General features: G+C 37.9%; 1 protein-coding gene across 9 annotated transcripts in view; it reads right to left on the bottom strand.

The window, feature by feature from the left end:
- EYA1 (EYA transcriptional coactivator and phosphatase 1) overlaps window positions 1-5,293 on the bottom strand; it is an 84,487-nt gene extending 79,194 nt beyond the window's left edge. For 5 of the 9 annotated variants that reach the window (XM_035125086.2, XM_035125093.2, XM_035125091.2 and 2 more), the window contains exon 1: window positions 4,346-5,292. The gene's annotated coding sequence lies outside the window, so the exon portion shown is untranslated. Of the gene's footprint in view, window positions 1-4,345 lie in introns of all 9 variants that reach the window. The other 4 variants (XM_035125088.2, XM_035125097.2, XM_035125092.2 and 1 more) reach the window with 2 other exon arrangements.
- Between the last annotated feature and the right edge of the window lie 10,612 nt (window positions 5,294-15,905).

Genomic DNA, 15,905 nt, shown 5'->3' with positions numbered 1-15,905 from the left:
AAAATCTCGCTTGTGCGCCTCTAGTTTTTGTTATTTTTAATCACAGACAGAATTACTACTTTAGCAGGAGTACACCACTCATATAAGCAGCCAGACAACGTATAATGTTACACACAATAGCAAAAAGCATGTACTAACAAAGATAGGAAAACTGTAGCTCTCCCCCCACCAACGGTATTTAAAATGCTGCATAGTGTGCTTTTTAATAGACCATGGCAAGCCAAATCAAACTGGAGTATGAAATAAAAATTTTAAAAATCCTTCCAGTAGCACCTTAGAGACCAACTAAGTTTGTCATTGGTATGAGCTTTTGTGTGCATGCACACGAAAGCTCATACCAATGACAAACTTAGTTGGCCTCTAAGGTGCTACTGGAAGGAATTTTTTTATTTTGTTTCGACTACAGCAGTCCAACACGGCTACCTACCTGTAACTTGGAGTATGAAATGTGTATTTGCAACAGCTAAGACATTTTTTTAAAAGGAAAAGAAAAAGGACCCAAGTGTAATATGGAAACTTTTTACTCTTAACCCTACACTGCAGTAGAATGGCTTTAGGATATGTTCTCTCCTTGTTCTTCTGTATACCTTGAATAAATTATAGGAGGGAGCGATGCATACTTAACAGCTATCTCTTATTAACAATATGGAGGGCCATTTAAATATAATAATTTTAATTGAACTTCTAGTAATATGTAGTAATGTTTTGTATATTATTTTCCTGGTGTTATAGAATATAATTTGTCAATTACAGACAACGAACAAAAAATGTTCTGAAAATAGATAATGAAATATCTTATTACCTCTGTCTTTAAATAACGGCTAGTGTATACATATCTCATATGCTGCAGATATTAGCATATCTTTTTAAGATTCTATAAGTTGTGAGAGTTCATATCCAAGACCTTCATTTTCATTCGTCATACTTCAGTTACAGTCCTTTTCCTATTAAGGATTATTTAAACCATGTGTTGTGCGTTATGGTATTTAAAAATGATTCTTTAATCAAAATAACTTTAAAACTACTAATCCTTACTTAGATTGGTCAAGTGAATCCACATAGTGGTACAGGAAAAATAAATCTACTCTCAAGAATGCAAATGCAGACAACAATTAGACACAGATGTTGGCGAAATTAGTTACAATTTACAAAATGCTACACTTTACATGCTTTCAGTTTTTTATGCAGGATGCAAAATTACAGTGCAGTGAGTAACTGCACTTAGGATGCCCAGTTTTTAGAAAGCAACATATGTATGAATAGTGTTTCACCGTTTCTGCTACTTTAATATGTCTGCATCTACTGTCATCTAATACAGCCTTACCAACAAAGTATATGGTCTTCTATGGCTCATTAATTATTGCACAAGTAGGAAGATTACAGCAATAATTAAAATCTACTCAAGAAAGAATACTTTAAAAATGGAAGGGAGAATTACTGCAATGGGCAAATGCCATGCACAGGGAAATCAGACCAACAATATTTTAAATAAAACTTTCTGTTCCTTATGAATAATCACATGATTACTGCTTAGGAAGTGGCTTTTAAAGGCTTAAAAATGTTTGACTAACATTGGCTCTTAGTATTTCTATAATGAAAAAGAAAGGATTGTGATAGCAAAGCTACTAGCATCTTAAATAACACCAAAATGACATTTAAGTATCTTAAACAGTAAGGTCTAATTCTGATTAGTTAATGAGATCTTTTAATTTTGGGTTTTTTTCTAATTAAATTTATAATTCTTCACAGATGTAGGTTTTGTTGATGTTCAATTTGTCGCTCTCATTTTGTTAAACCTCACATAGTACTCCACCAATCCACTGAATAGCCACATTAAATCTGTTAATACCATGCTCTTCAACCCCAGAAATTATTTCCAGAAGGCAAACTTGCTTTCAGAGATCATCAAACAAGACTTAAGGTACACATTTTATCACATTTTCCCTACCACAGAGCTCAAGATGCAGGAGAAAATTCATGACTTTTGCACTGTTTATTATACTTTGGTAAATTACAAATCAAAAGCATCTGACAGAAAATCATGTATGAAGCCAAAAAGTTAATAATGTTCTGTGAAAAGTAAACTGTAAATGGGAAGGGATTCTAAATCTCAGCACCAAAGAACAAATAAAATGTAGGTACTTGTCTAAATTATTGGTTTTCCAGACATTTTTTCACTTGCTAGAAGCAATTCTTATAAAATGACTATAATTTAGAACATTTCTTCCAGCTAAAAGAAAAAAAATCAAAGTAAAAAATGCTATGCTTATTCAAACAAATATAGCTCACATGTGAGTTAGTAACTTACTTTCAACCACAGTTGTGATCTAAACCAGAAATCGTAAAGACAATGGGAACTTTCTAATCATATTTTTTTATATCTGAAACTGCATTTTTTTCTGTAACGTTAACATCTTCAACATAAAACATTGCCAAAAATGGAAATTAAAAAAATGAAGAAAACTACAATTCTTAACTTCAGTATTTTACAAAACCCTGTCAAACTTCAATAAGGGCTACCTCCAAATGCTAAAGTATTTAAATGCACTTTTTAAACCATGTGTTTTTAAAATGTAACCATGTTATTAAAACTAGATTAAATTAGTGCATCAATCCCCCAAACAGAATATTATGATAATCTCCCTAATACATCTGAAATTTTGACATATCACTGAAATTTAAAAACAGAAGACACATGTCACTATGACAATGCTTCTGAAACAACAAAAATGTAACTTTGAAGTTGCAATCTTAAAGTCCCTTATTTTGTACACAATGGTACTTACTTCCAAGTAAACATGTCCAGCATAGCATTGTATGTTGCACTTTGTGTAACAACTTTTTAGTTACTATTAAACATTTTTTTTAAAAAAAAAACCACTAATTTGTTCCCTCTCATTTGAATCTGTGTTAACCCCTGCTGCGACCACCACAACTGAAACAATGGCTTGTTTTTTAAAAATCTGTCACTGTGCTGGGTTCTCAGCTTCCTAAAGCTAAAGATAGGTCATTAAGCAACAAAGCTGGACCTCAGGTAATGCCAAAATTCCATTAATATGTATTTTATACACACGCAGCGTCATGCATTTATGAAATCCATAATTCTCTTGAGGCTAGTAGAAAGAAACCTCCAAGAAACCTTAAAATGCAGATTCCAGAAAGTATGCATGAAGGGGAGGAGGAAGAGAGACAAGAAACAAAACAAAACAAGCAAATACACACACACCATTCTGATGATCTAAAAAATATATATCCCTAAAGCTGACCATCTGGACTTTCCTTTCATTAAAAGATAAACTAAAATTTATTATCGGCTTTAAAAGTGACTTCTGTACTCCCCCTCCCCATAAAATTGCACCTAAAATTTGGGCTCGAGGGTAATTTTATATAATTTGATGGCTGGTTGTTGTTTTTGGGGTTTTTTTAAAGACTATTTTGACGTTCATAAACAGCTTCAAGAAAAACATTCTTATAAATTTCATGAGTAAGGAGATTCATAAACATGATGTAAAGTATGCTTGGTCTTTAAAGAGGTCGTTTCCTAATTCGAAGTGTTGAGTTTCCAGCAGTACCTAACGTCATATATAATATTGTCAGGTAGCTGTTTATTTTGCCATTTTGATAAAGCCCTCCTTTAAGGTTCAGCAGAGCTTTGCCAGCATTTAAACATATTAAGCAGGATTTCCTGCTTCGGCAAGAGCTGTCAGTCTCTGCCATATGTCCCACTTTCTCTGTTCTTCTGAATTGTTGTGCCTTTTAGGCAGGTCTATAAAAAAATCATGGAATATATCTATATGATCACTCAACATTGTGTTATTTATTTTCAGTGACCCTCGAACACTTTAGAAAACCAAACACAAGGCACAAAACGCAAGTCGAACACAAATAAAGAGCTGAGAGCTATGTAGAATCTGATTTGTGGGAAGGCTACGGAGCGAGCCGGGAAGCACAATTAACTGCAAAAAGTGACGTATATTAGATATTAATTGGAGGTGGGAGTGGGGGAGAGAGAGAGAGAGAGAGAGAGAGAGAGAAAGAAAGAAAGAAAGAAAGAAAGAAAGAAAGAAAGAAAGAAAGAAAGAAAGAAAGAAAGAAAGAAAGAAAGAAAGAAAGAAAGAAAGAAAGAAAGAAAGAAAGAAAGAAACGTGCATGAGATCCAGGCGTGGAAGATTACTGAGATTCTTGGAAAAGTACAAACTTGTTCTGCAAACAGGCCATGGATGAGGGTGCTTTCGTCTTAAAGCAAAAAAACAAAAACAAAAAGTGTTATCTCTCCCTGTTTTGCAAGATGGGGCAGCTGTTGTCAAATCCATGCAGTTTTTGAAACAGCCGGGTTCGTACTTACAGTGAACGGCTTTGCTGCATCCACCAAGTATTATGGGCTGCCTTCACGCTTGCGCTTAACTTAAAGCCCAACCACCGTTGCTCACATAGTTTTGTTTTGGTTTTTATTATTATTCCTGGGTGAAAAGCGCTCTCTCTCTCTAACCTGCCCTGGTTTGGCTTTTAAAAAAAGTTTTTATACTTTTTATTTTATTTTTTAAGTCCCCCTCGAACAGCAGACGAGAAGCGCAGCTGAGTCTGGAGGGCAAATCCGAGTTGAGAGCAAAGGGTGGCTGAGGAGCGAGCGAGCGAGAGACTGGCTGGACTGAGTTCTGTTGCTGCTGCTGCTGCTGCCGCGGGCTGTGCCTGCCAAGCGAGTGTCTGTGTGTGTGTGTAAGAGAGAGAGAGAGAGAGGTGGGGTGGCTGTGGGGAGCGGAGCTGAGGGAGGGCGCTGCGTCTTCGGCGAAGAAATTGAAAACAGCCACCGAGGGCTTTCCCAGGAAGGCTTAAAGTCGGAAGTGGCACCGAGGGGCCCGTCTCCGGCAGCACCCAGCTCCGAGGACGCCGCCGCCGCTCCGAAATTCCCGCTCAAACGCCGCTTCGGGAAGCCGAGGCGCGCGCGCTCTCTCCCGCTCGGCTCCTCAGTGAAGGCGGCCGGAGATAGGATCTGTGGAGAGGCTGAGCAGACAAAGGAGCAGCAGCAGCCCAATCTTCATCTCTTCCCCCTCTTCATATAGGTGGTTTTTATTTATTTTTGCCCAGTCTTGTAGGTCTGCCCCGACCTCGCCTCAAGGCTTCTCTCTCTCTCTCCTTCTTCTCCCCCTTTGGTTTATTTGTAATGCGAACCACAGCTATTCTCTCGTCCTTGTTGTCCTTAAAAAATAAAGAAATGCTAACACAATCGAGCAGAGGGCCCTGGGCTGGCTCGCCTCAGAGGCAAACCTTTGCTGGCGAGCAGTTTTGGTATGCAAATGAAGGATCCCGCGGTATGTGAATAAACAGCTGTGGGGGAAGAATGCGGCCCGAGCGCGCCCTGTCAAGAAGCGCGCGGGATCTCTCTCTCTCTCTCTCTCTCTCTCTCTCTCTCTCTCTCTCTCTCTCTCTCTCTCTCTCTCTCTCTCTCTCTCTCTCTCTCTCTCTCTCTCTCTCTCTCTCTCTCTCTCTCTCTCTCTCTCTCTCTCTCTCTCTTTGCTGCTGCTGCTGCTGCTTCTGAGGCACCATCACCAACAAACCATTTATAGCTTCGGAGAGGAGGCACGGGAAAGCCAGATCTGCACCTTCCGAGCGAGAGAGAGCATACTTAGCCTTGGGGGATATTGGGGGGGGGGGGTTAAGCCCCTCTGAACGGGGCAGTTTCTTTTAAGTGAGGTTTTTAGGAGAAGCCCGAAGCAGATGACAAAACGCGGGATCCAACCGGGAGAAACTCCACAAGGAAGGGGACGATCGAGTCCGCTGTTTACAAAATAATAATAATAATGTCACGCAACATCCACGTCTGAACTTGACTGGGCGCGCGTAGCAGATTAGCTCTGCTGCGTAAGGAAAGGGGCAAAAATATCCACATAAAAAGTCAGTTCAGAAATATTTAACCTACACTAAACCCTGCCCTGTGCCAACATCAAGCAATCTGACACGATAACCACAAACCTTTCAACAGTTCATAATGTGCAGATACAAATGATGGTGGGCAAAATGAATCATTTAAACACACTTCGACTTGGATTTCATTTTTAGAGCAATTGCACCTCATCCTTATTCATACTTGGTGGTGCACAGTGTCTTTTTACATTAATTGTGTTTTTATTTGTCCTTTGTGTACATAAAAACGGGCTAGGAAAGAATCTAGTGGGAATATTTTTGGTAACTGATGTCTTTTTAAAAGAATGATATTTTAATACAATTACCGTTCTTCTAAAAATCGAACCACACATCACCAGAGAAGCAGTGTTCCCCCCCCCACCCACAATAACAGAATTATTCTGAGCTATTTAAACCAATCTCACCATAAGATACACATTTATAAATTAGCACAGCCTTCTCCACTATACAAATAATTTTCTCACAAGGAGATAAACACCGTGAATTGTACACATAGCTTACTTATACAAGTTCAAATGCCCTAACTAAAACTGGTTTCGGACTCACATTCATAATTTTGTCTCAGACTCTGTTATCAAATATTGAGTATAGCCTTACCTTTCATTAACAAACTTTGTGATTGAAAACAACTCTCATAAATAGAAAATACCTTCTGGCTGCAATGTCCAAACTGATACACATTCTGAAGAAAATCTATCAATAAAACTTTCCACCAAGCAAAAAAGTTGTGCCTAACAGTCTTAAGCTGATACACCAAGGGTCTCTATTTGCTTAGCGCTGGCAAAAAAAAGGGGGATAGACACCTACCATATATGGAAGGTTAAGGTCAAAATCCACATATTTCTATTGGATCTGTTCATGGAGCCAGTATAAACAGAGATGCTTGCCTTCTTTATATAGCTTAAACGTCATACTCAAAGTGTTCTTTATAATGGTTCATTAAACTGCACTAGAAATAAATTTATTTGCAATATTTTAATTTTATTAGCCAAGATTTTACTAAAATGAAATCCTTATACTTACTATGACACAAGGAATAGCCATTGCTTTGGGCTTTATTTTCATTCTAAGCAATCTGTTAAAAGAATATGTTATTGATGTTTATCAGCATAAATCTGTTTCTCCAGCACACTGTTAAAATGAAAACATTAGAAAAGTTGGTACACATTGTATGTAGATACCTGTTAAACCTTGCTTTCTTCCCCTGAAACACACAACTGCTGGAAATAATTTTGCAAATATGCAAAGAATAAAAAAGTGAGGCAGTGTACCAAGCCTGATATATTTCTACTATACAAATACAATACTAACCCAGTCTCCCCCCCCCCCCGCCCCAAAATACATTTTTATTAACTACATTAAGCCTGCAAGCCTGCATACACTTACATGGGAGTAAGTTTTACTGAACTCAGTGGGGCTTACTTCTGAGTAGCCATGTATCAAATTGCTCTTTCAGAAGTTTTACAATAGATACTAAAGCAATTGCTTTCCATGCTTATATTTTGTGTTGAAATCATTTGAAGGTTACACAATGAATTCAGTCTGAATGTGTATCCAATGTCAAAATCATTTATACTCAAATATGTATTTACAGTGGTTGACAGACAAGTAGCTAATTTTATGTACAAGATAGATATACTGTATTGAAGTCTGAAAGACTAATCTACCTTGGATTTGCAAGAGATTCATTGGTGAACATTTTAATAATCCTTTAGTAAAGCATTCATTCATACTTCATACAGTGAGTGGAGATATAAAGGACCATAGCTTTGTAGGTCTGTGTTAAACTCCTGATCTGACTATTTGTATATAAGCATTTGACAAAAATGCCAGTAGAATCTGAAAAAAATACCATAAGCATTCCTGTTTAAATGCAATTTACAAACCACAGTATTGCTATTGGAGGCCAATTTTTCAGCAAGGGTAAAATAAGCTCTGTTTGATTTCACTATGACCCTTATTTATATTATCTAAAGCACCCTTCTTGACTTTATAGGAGCAGATTCCTGGGTTCTGCATAGGGAAGTGTGTTAATTTTCATACATTGTTTCTGCTCTTAAAGTCCAATCAACCCTCTCCAATTCACAGTTCTTGCATGCAACTTATCTGGCACTAAATTATATTGATATCAGTAGGACTTAATCCAACACATGCATTTAAGATCAAGGTGTTGGACAATGATCCTGAAACTTTATAGCCTGTGATCCCAAGCAAGGACATGCTCTTCTACTAAAATCAATGGAAATTATTTCTTTATATGCCTTTTAAAGCTTGAGAAGTCTGAAAAAACATTCTAAAATCCCACTGACATGCTACATATTATTTATTTGTCTAATAAATTTTCAGACATGTTACTGGAAAAGACTCCTGAGGAGACATGGCTGGGGTTTTGTTTAAAAAAATACAAAATACAATAAAGCAATATAAAAAGTCAAATGGTGTCAATTGTTTTAAAAAACCACCCTCTAATTCAGAAATTTCCAAGCAGTTCACAGTAACTCATAGTAAAATGACACTAATCAATAAATATTGCAGAGAAAAGGTTTTTTTTTTATTCAAATCACATGCCAACTGCTGGTTTGAACTAGAAGTTTTCACCTGACTCTCAAAAATCTACAGGGAAGAACTCTAGCAGGCTCCTCTAGGAAAGGATAGCATAGAGCAGGCCCCACAACCAAAAAGGCCCTGTTGTATGTCCTTCCCAACAGACACAGTATTTGGTCCTCTCCTGCAAATCTTAGCAAATGAATTTCAAAAGCTCAAGAGTTTGATATTTAACAGCATTTTGCATCACTTGCAAAAGGTGAAACAAAGGCAATACATTTGCTTAAGGCATCTTCAAATTATATCCTGCCATCTCTGAAATCTTTAAAGAGCAATTTACTCCATAAGTAGTCCTTGTTTAACAGAATCTGGTAACTATGTACTGGAATGCAAATCTTGCAGTATGCAAATGTTACAAATTACCACTCATCATAAGGAGCTGATTTAGGCACCTTCAAAAGATTGCACATTCCCAGTGTGATATTCATATTTTTTTTTATCTTTGAACAGAAGCCCTCAAGGCTGTATCACAAAACTGCTTTTGAAACTCCACTGTGCATAATGGATCTTGACTCTCCTAGTCAGAATGTGTATGTGTGTGTATGTGTGTGTGTGTCAGAGTAAACCCACTGAAATTAATAGACATGATTAACCTCATTTTGAATATGAATAATGTTGGCTACAACTATGATTCTATGAACCCAGTTTTGATGTTTGAATCTTTACTCTCTGTTCCTAAATTGCTTATCTTGATCCACCAAGGCAGATCATGTGTATGGAACCATAATTGCACAAATGCCAATGCAGTTAACAAAAGGAAGCAAAAGTAATACTGTAGCTCTGGATTAGATTTTGGATGCACCTTAATTGGTCAAGAAACTGGTTCTCATCTTCATTTGCAACTCCTCACCCACCCTAATCAATGTAATACAGGAGACTGTGTGCTTCACCAAAAAAACACTGGATCTAGTGTTAGAAGTTAGAGAAGAAATTCTTTATATCATGGTTAGGGAACCTGTAGACTAACTCCTATCAGCTTCAGCCAGCATGGCAAATGGTTAAGGATGGTGTCAGCTTTAATCCAGCAACACCTAGACTCTAGAGGGCCACAAATGCCCAGCCCTGGCTTTATATTAATTAATTAATTTAGAATTCTTGATGACCTACTTTTTAGTCAAAAGACTTTCAGAGTGGGTTGCATCCGTTAAAACGTCTAAAAATGAGGCTTTGTGTCAGATGAATCTTCTTGGGAAACAATTCTATAACCTGGGCATCACAAAAGACAAGTTTCACCACCCATATTTCCCCTAAAGACAGTGAGACTTGAAGAAAGGCCTCCAAGGAAAATTATAATAGGAAAGTTACAGGTAGGTAGCCGTGTTGGTCTGTTGCAGTCGAAACAAAATAAAAAAATCCTTCCAGTAGCACCTTAGGGACCAACTAAGTTTGTAATAGGTATGAGCTTTCATGTGCATGCTCATACCTATGACAAACTTAGTTGGTCTCTAAGGTGCTACCCAGGTGGCGCTGTGGTTAAACCACTGAGCCTAGGGCTTGCTGATCAGAAGGTCGGCGGTTCGAATCCCTGTGACGGGGTGAGCTCCCGTTGCTTGGTCCCAGCTCCTGCCAACCTAGCAGTTCGAAAGCACATCAAAATGCAAGTAGATAAATAGGAACCGCTACAGCGGGAAGGTAAACAGCGTTTCCATGTGCTGCTCTGGTTTGCCAGAAGCGGCTTTGTCATGCTGGCCACATGACCTGGAAGCTATACGCCGGCTCCCTCGGCCAATAATGCGAGATGAGCGCGCAACCCCAGAGTCGGTCACGACTGGACCTAATGGTCAGGGGTCCCTTTACCTTTACCTAAGGTGCTACTGGAAGGATTTTTTTATTTTGTTTTGACTGCGTCAGACCAACACAGCTACCTACCTGTAACTAGTACTATGGAAGGCACCACATTGAGCCGCATGACATGGAAGTCCATCAACCTCACAGGTATCTGAAGAGGTGTGCATGCACATGAAAGCTCATACCTATGACAAACTTAGTTGGTCTCTAAGGTGCTACTGGAAGGATTTTATTTTATTTTGTTATAATAGGAAAGTACATATGGGAAAAGATGGCCTTTCATGTATTTTGGGCAGCAGTTTGTGGCTTTCCTTGGGTCTTTCCCTGGGAATCTGAAAATACACCAACAGTCCATGTAGTAGATCTATTGTTTCCTTCTTTTTACATCCTTCTACCTGGCTCTATGCTTGTAATAATAGCAAGATCTCTGGCAACAGACTGCTCTTTACTACACTTGAGGAAAAGGGGGACAAGGAACTCTAGTTATTGGAAAAGGCTCACTGGGATTTAGTGATAAAATGTGCAAGCCACTGTCTGCAGTAGAGTTTTGAGGTTGAGAAGGCATGGCTATGTCATTGTATGTTCACTATAATGTGACCCGATATCAAAACAATGCTCTTGGAGTCTGTAGGTATTGTCTGTGTCACGCCATTGTAATTCCATCAAGTAAAACATCTTTTATTAGCTTTAAAAGCACTAGTTCTCTCAAACACAACGTTTGTGTCACCGTAGAAGTCACTTAATAATGAACAATAAAATCCAGTTCAGAACACACAGATTCAGTTAAGTAACTTTATTCTTTTGCATCGTTCTACTAGGGTCTAAAGCTCCTGAACCAAGCATTGTATACTACTTAAATGACTGTAAGACCAAGATGAAAACAGATCAGGAACATTATAGGCTCCATACAAAACACTGTTGATAATGATTTATATTAACATTTTAATGCATTCTCAATATGAGAGGGGGGAACATAATATAATAATCATTTGCTACATGAGTTGACGGTAATTTGGTTATTCATTTTAATAAAGCACTCAACACAGATAATAAGCACGCTTTGTGACTAGATCATAATTATTATGGGTATATGCTTCCAAATACATTTAATTGTGTGAAAAACAACAGATTGAATTATACTTACTAAAATAATCAGATCTATTCCAATACTTAATTGGCTCCTTGGTCTTCATAAAAACTATAAAAACAGAAGTTTTGCATCCATGTGGTTATGAAATGTTAGCTAGCCTTTTAAAAATTACTTTGAAATCAACAATAAAACAGATTATTTTTCTTTGTAAAATTGAATAAAAATTAGCAATGTGTGTAGTGCAGCCAAGGCTAAGTACTTTTAAGGCTGCAATCCTATATACACTTACCTGGAAGTAAGTCCCATTTAATTTAATGATGCTTACTTCTGAGTAAACATGCCCAAAATTATACTGTAATACAGAGTTTTCTGGAATTCAGTCATTAATTTCAGAGAGTGTTAAGCAAATGCTTAACTGTCATTAAAGTCAATTGTATTTTTAAGTGCCTAACTTTGACTGAATTGTACTTGGTGGCCTAATGTATTTTCTTTTTTTAACCAAGAAAAGGGTTAGGCAGCTATTTCAGAAAAGTACACTGTCGACCATGACATACATTTCATTAATTATTATTTCCAAGAGTGTTGCTTACAATACTGTTCCCTGGAGGCAGTTCAAGGCTGTGCAACCAATTTGTCCAAATACAAACTGAACCAGCCAATTTGTACAGATTTGTGCCAAATTTGGATCAGATTGACACAGCTACAAAACACCGCAGAGTGGGTTGCATGTGCCCGAATAAATTTGTAACGATTCGTGCCAATCTGAAACTAAATATTAGTATCTCTAAAGCTAGACAGTCTCCACTGCTGTAATTCTTAAGCACGCCATACAAGAAGAATGCTGGGTGGGGAGAGGAAGGAGAGCTGGACAGCTATAGCTTCCAATCCAGGGCTAGAATCTCACCAAATGCTCTCCAATCACAGTGCTTCAACAGAGGGATGATGGTGTCAAAATGCACCAAGCTCACCTCTCTTTTAATAAGCTCTGTCTCTTAGATGTCAATCAGCCAAAGGCCTAGTTAAAGAGGGACATTTTCTCCTGGTGCCTAAATGAAGGTGCCAGCCAAACCTCCCTGGGGAAAGCATTCCACAAATGGGGAGCCACTGCAGAAAAGCCCCGTTCTCTTGTTTCCGCCCTCCCGTTTATTAGTACTTGTGTGTGTGTAAGTCTTGTGAGTACATTGTACACCAGGGGCCAGCAAACCTTTTCAGCAGGGTCCACTGTCCCTCAGACCTTGGGGGGGGGTGGACTATATTTTGGATAAAAAATAACGAACAAATTCGACATTTTCTCCTGGTGCCTAAATGAAGGTGCCAGCCAAACCTCCCTGGGGAAAGCATTCCACAAATGGGGAGCCACTGCAGAAAAGCCCCGTTCTCTTGTTTCCGCCCTCCCGTTTATTAGTACTTGTGTGTGTGTAAGTCTTGTGAGTACATTGTACACCAGGGGCCAGCAAACCTTTTCAGCAGGGTCCACTGTCCCTCAGACCTTGGGGGGGGGTGGACTATATTTTGGATAAAAAATAACGAACAAATTCCTATGCCCCCAGGCCTTAGTTTGCCTACCCATGTTGTACACAGTCAGTGCACAAGCAGCACACATGCAATGCAATAATACATACATGAGTGTATGTTTTATTTTTATTTTTGAATATATATATATATATATATATATATATATATATATATATATATATATGTACTACCCATTTTGAGTCAAAGTCCATGCACCAATGTTAAAAACCAAGAAAGTTATGCAATTTTTAAAATTATTTTTAGCTATCTGTACCTCCAAAATTCTTCCCTCTTCATCTTTAAATTTTACTTCTGTCTCAACTTTTGGGTTAATATACATCACTATTCCTCTCTTCTTTACTTTGTCTGACACTATGAAAGTTATGGCTGTTTTGGTTTCCCATTCCAAGTCAATGGCATTTCAGATGTTTTGTTTTTTCCTACACCGTGGTTTGGATCTGTGCGTCAGATCAGGCTGGGTCCTGATTGCGCCGAGTCAGGGCTGGTATAAATAGCTGAATCAGGCTCTGAATCAGATTGTGGGGCTTGTGGGGGGGATATGTACAGCCACACAACTCAGATCCAATGCAACAATGTCATTGATCTTTCAGTGTAGTCTGTATTGCAGCACACTGTGGAGAAAAGCGCATGCTTAATTTTCTGCTATTGCAACCCATCATTTCAGTTTGGATGGTTCATGCCCGGTTATTGTTTGTTTTGGGATGGATGAACAACACCATCTTGTAGAAGTGTCAACTGTAATTGACAACGGAGGATGTCTGAATTAAAAGTATAGTTAGATGGATCACTTGATGTATACTTCCCCCCACCTATTAATTGGTGAACTCCAATTAACCGTAGTGACTCACTTCAATACCTCATATCATATACATAATATTATTTTAATTGTATTTACCAGAGATCCATTAGTTTGCCATTGAATACAATGTCAAAATTCCAGCCAAAGTCAATGCTAGCAGGATTTGATCTCAGAGTTAAAGTGTAATGATTGCACAGCGGATGAAATTTCTCCTTTTAAATTTTTTAATAATAATTTTAAAAACCTAACCAGTTACAATTGGAGAACAATGGTGGGGGTGGAGGAATCCAGCAGCTTCAAAGTTTTACCCCTCCTCCTTCGTTCCAGCAGCATTAGCTCCTTTTCTTCAGTCTCACAAATCGGAAAAAGAGTAACCTCTAAAGCTGTTTTAGACTGAAGGTCAGAATTCAAAGGGCTGGTAACTTAATCCACAGAACACTACAATCACATTGCTATTGGAAACACACTGAGGAGTACTTGCATTCTTGAGGCTTATATTAAGCAATGTCAGTAAGTATACAACCTGTGTACAGTACATTTATACATATACATACATATTACACTTATGCTTACGCTCACACACACACACATTAAAAAATAGAGGGGGGGGGGACCCTTTCCTTAACTTGTGGTTGCAAGAGATTAATGCCTAATAGCCTAATGCCACTGCATTTTACTTTAGTGCTCTGGAAGGTGAGGAAACTGGACTGTGTGTAATTTGATAATAAAAGCAACAGCTTTGGTTTGTTTTATCAAATACTTAAAAGAGGTATGGTACCTTTTCCAGCTCAAATGTAAATAAGGGTTAAGATCTTATTTAGAACCATACTTGCATGGTACTAAAAATTATACAAAATAATAAATAAGCACCTGAGAGACAGTTCTATTAATATATCCTTCTATTAACCCCAGCCATTTAAGATTATATAGAATTAAATAGATTTAACCCTGTTATGAGAAACTGCTTTTTTCAGGCACAACAAACAGAACAGAATTTACCTGGAAATTTATTTTGCAGTTGAGAACGAGGTGAGATAAATTTTGGGCGGGGGGGGGGGGAGATTATTTGTATATTTATACTGACCTTCAATTATATTCCCAGTTCTTTTGCTTCAGTCATACCCCCAGCCATTTTGGCAACACAAAAATTTTATATGACAGAATATGAAATAAATTATATGGAAATTATTCTTATTATTTTGCCAAATATGAGTGTCTTCATTTTGTTTGCAAATGTGTCCATTTAAGTACAGTCATACCTCGGTTTAAGTACGCTTCGGTTTGAGTACTTTCAGTTTAAGTACTCTGAGGACCCGTCTGGAACGGATTAATCCACTTTCCATTACTTTCAATGGGAAAGTTCTCTTCAGCTTAAGTACGCTTCAGGTTAAGTACAGACTTCCGGAACCAGTTGTGTACTTAAACCGAGGTATCACTGTATTCTAAATGGCACGTCCTTTCTTATAATCAATGTGAATTGTTTTTACGTTTCTTTAAACCAGTTTCAGGAAGTATCATATAAAAGTCATGGATTTTGCTTTGAAGAATGGAGTTTTATTCTCTTGCAGGGTATTAGTTTAGAATGAACAAGACTAAATAAAACGACAAACTACAACTGGAAATGACATTTCCTCCAGCATTTGTAAAATAAAAACTGTTAACCGTGCTGATAGAGACTGTCTAGGATTCAAGTTACCTCAGGAAAACAAATCACTGAGAAGCAAGGAACAGGATAGTAGTGCTGCTATCATGTCATCCCCTGCTGGCTGATCTATAGAGCTCCAATTAGCTGAGGCCTAATCGGAAGGCTGTTCACTTTCTTTTCTTGGCCAGTGAGATATGAATTCGTTCCCAAACAGAAACTCCTAGGCTGGGGAAAGCTAAACAGAACTTAAAATTACGGATTAAAACGTGAAACTTTTGATAACTTTGCTTTATACAGGACAATACTCATTCAGCAATATTAAGGGGGTAATTTAGCCCAGTTTCTAATATTTACTCACTTTGTTTAAAGCCCATATTTTTCTAGTTTACAGTAGCATGGGGCTCTATGCCAAAATGCATGCTAATACTTGTGAAAATGTCTGAAGAACCACAGTTTCGTGTAGTCCAGGGAGACCTGCTTTCAAATCTCCATTTTATTATGCAATGGCCTACCCCACTTAG

The sequence above is a fragment of the Zootoca vivipara genome, chromosome 8 (genome assembly GCF_963506605.1).
Source record: "Zootoca vivipara chromosome 8, rZooViv1.1, whole genome shotgun sequence".
NCBI classification, from domain to species: domain Eukaryota; kingdom Metazoa; phylum Chordata; class Lepidosauria; order Squamata; family Lacertidae; genus Zootoca; species Zootoca vivipara.
The sequence above is the reverse complement of the archived record's forward strand: the minus strand, read 5'-3'. Positions and strand labels throughout refer to the sequence as shown.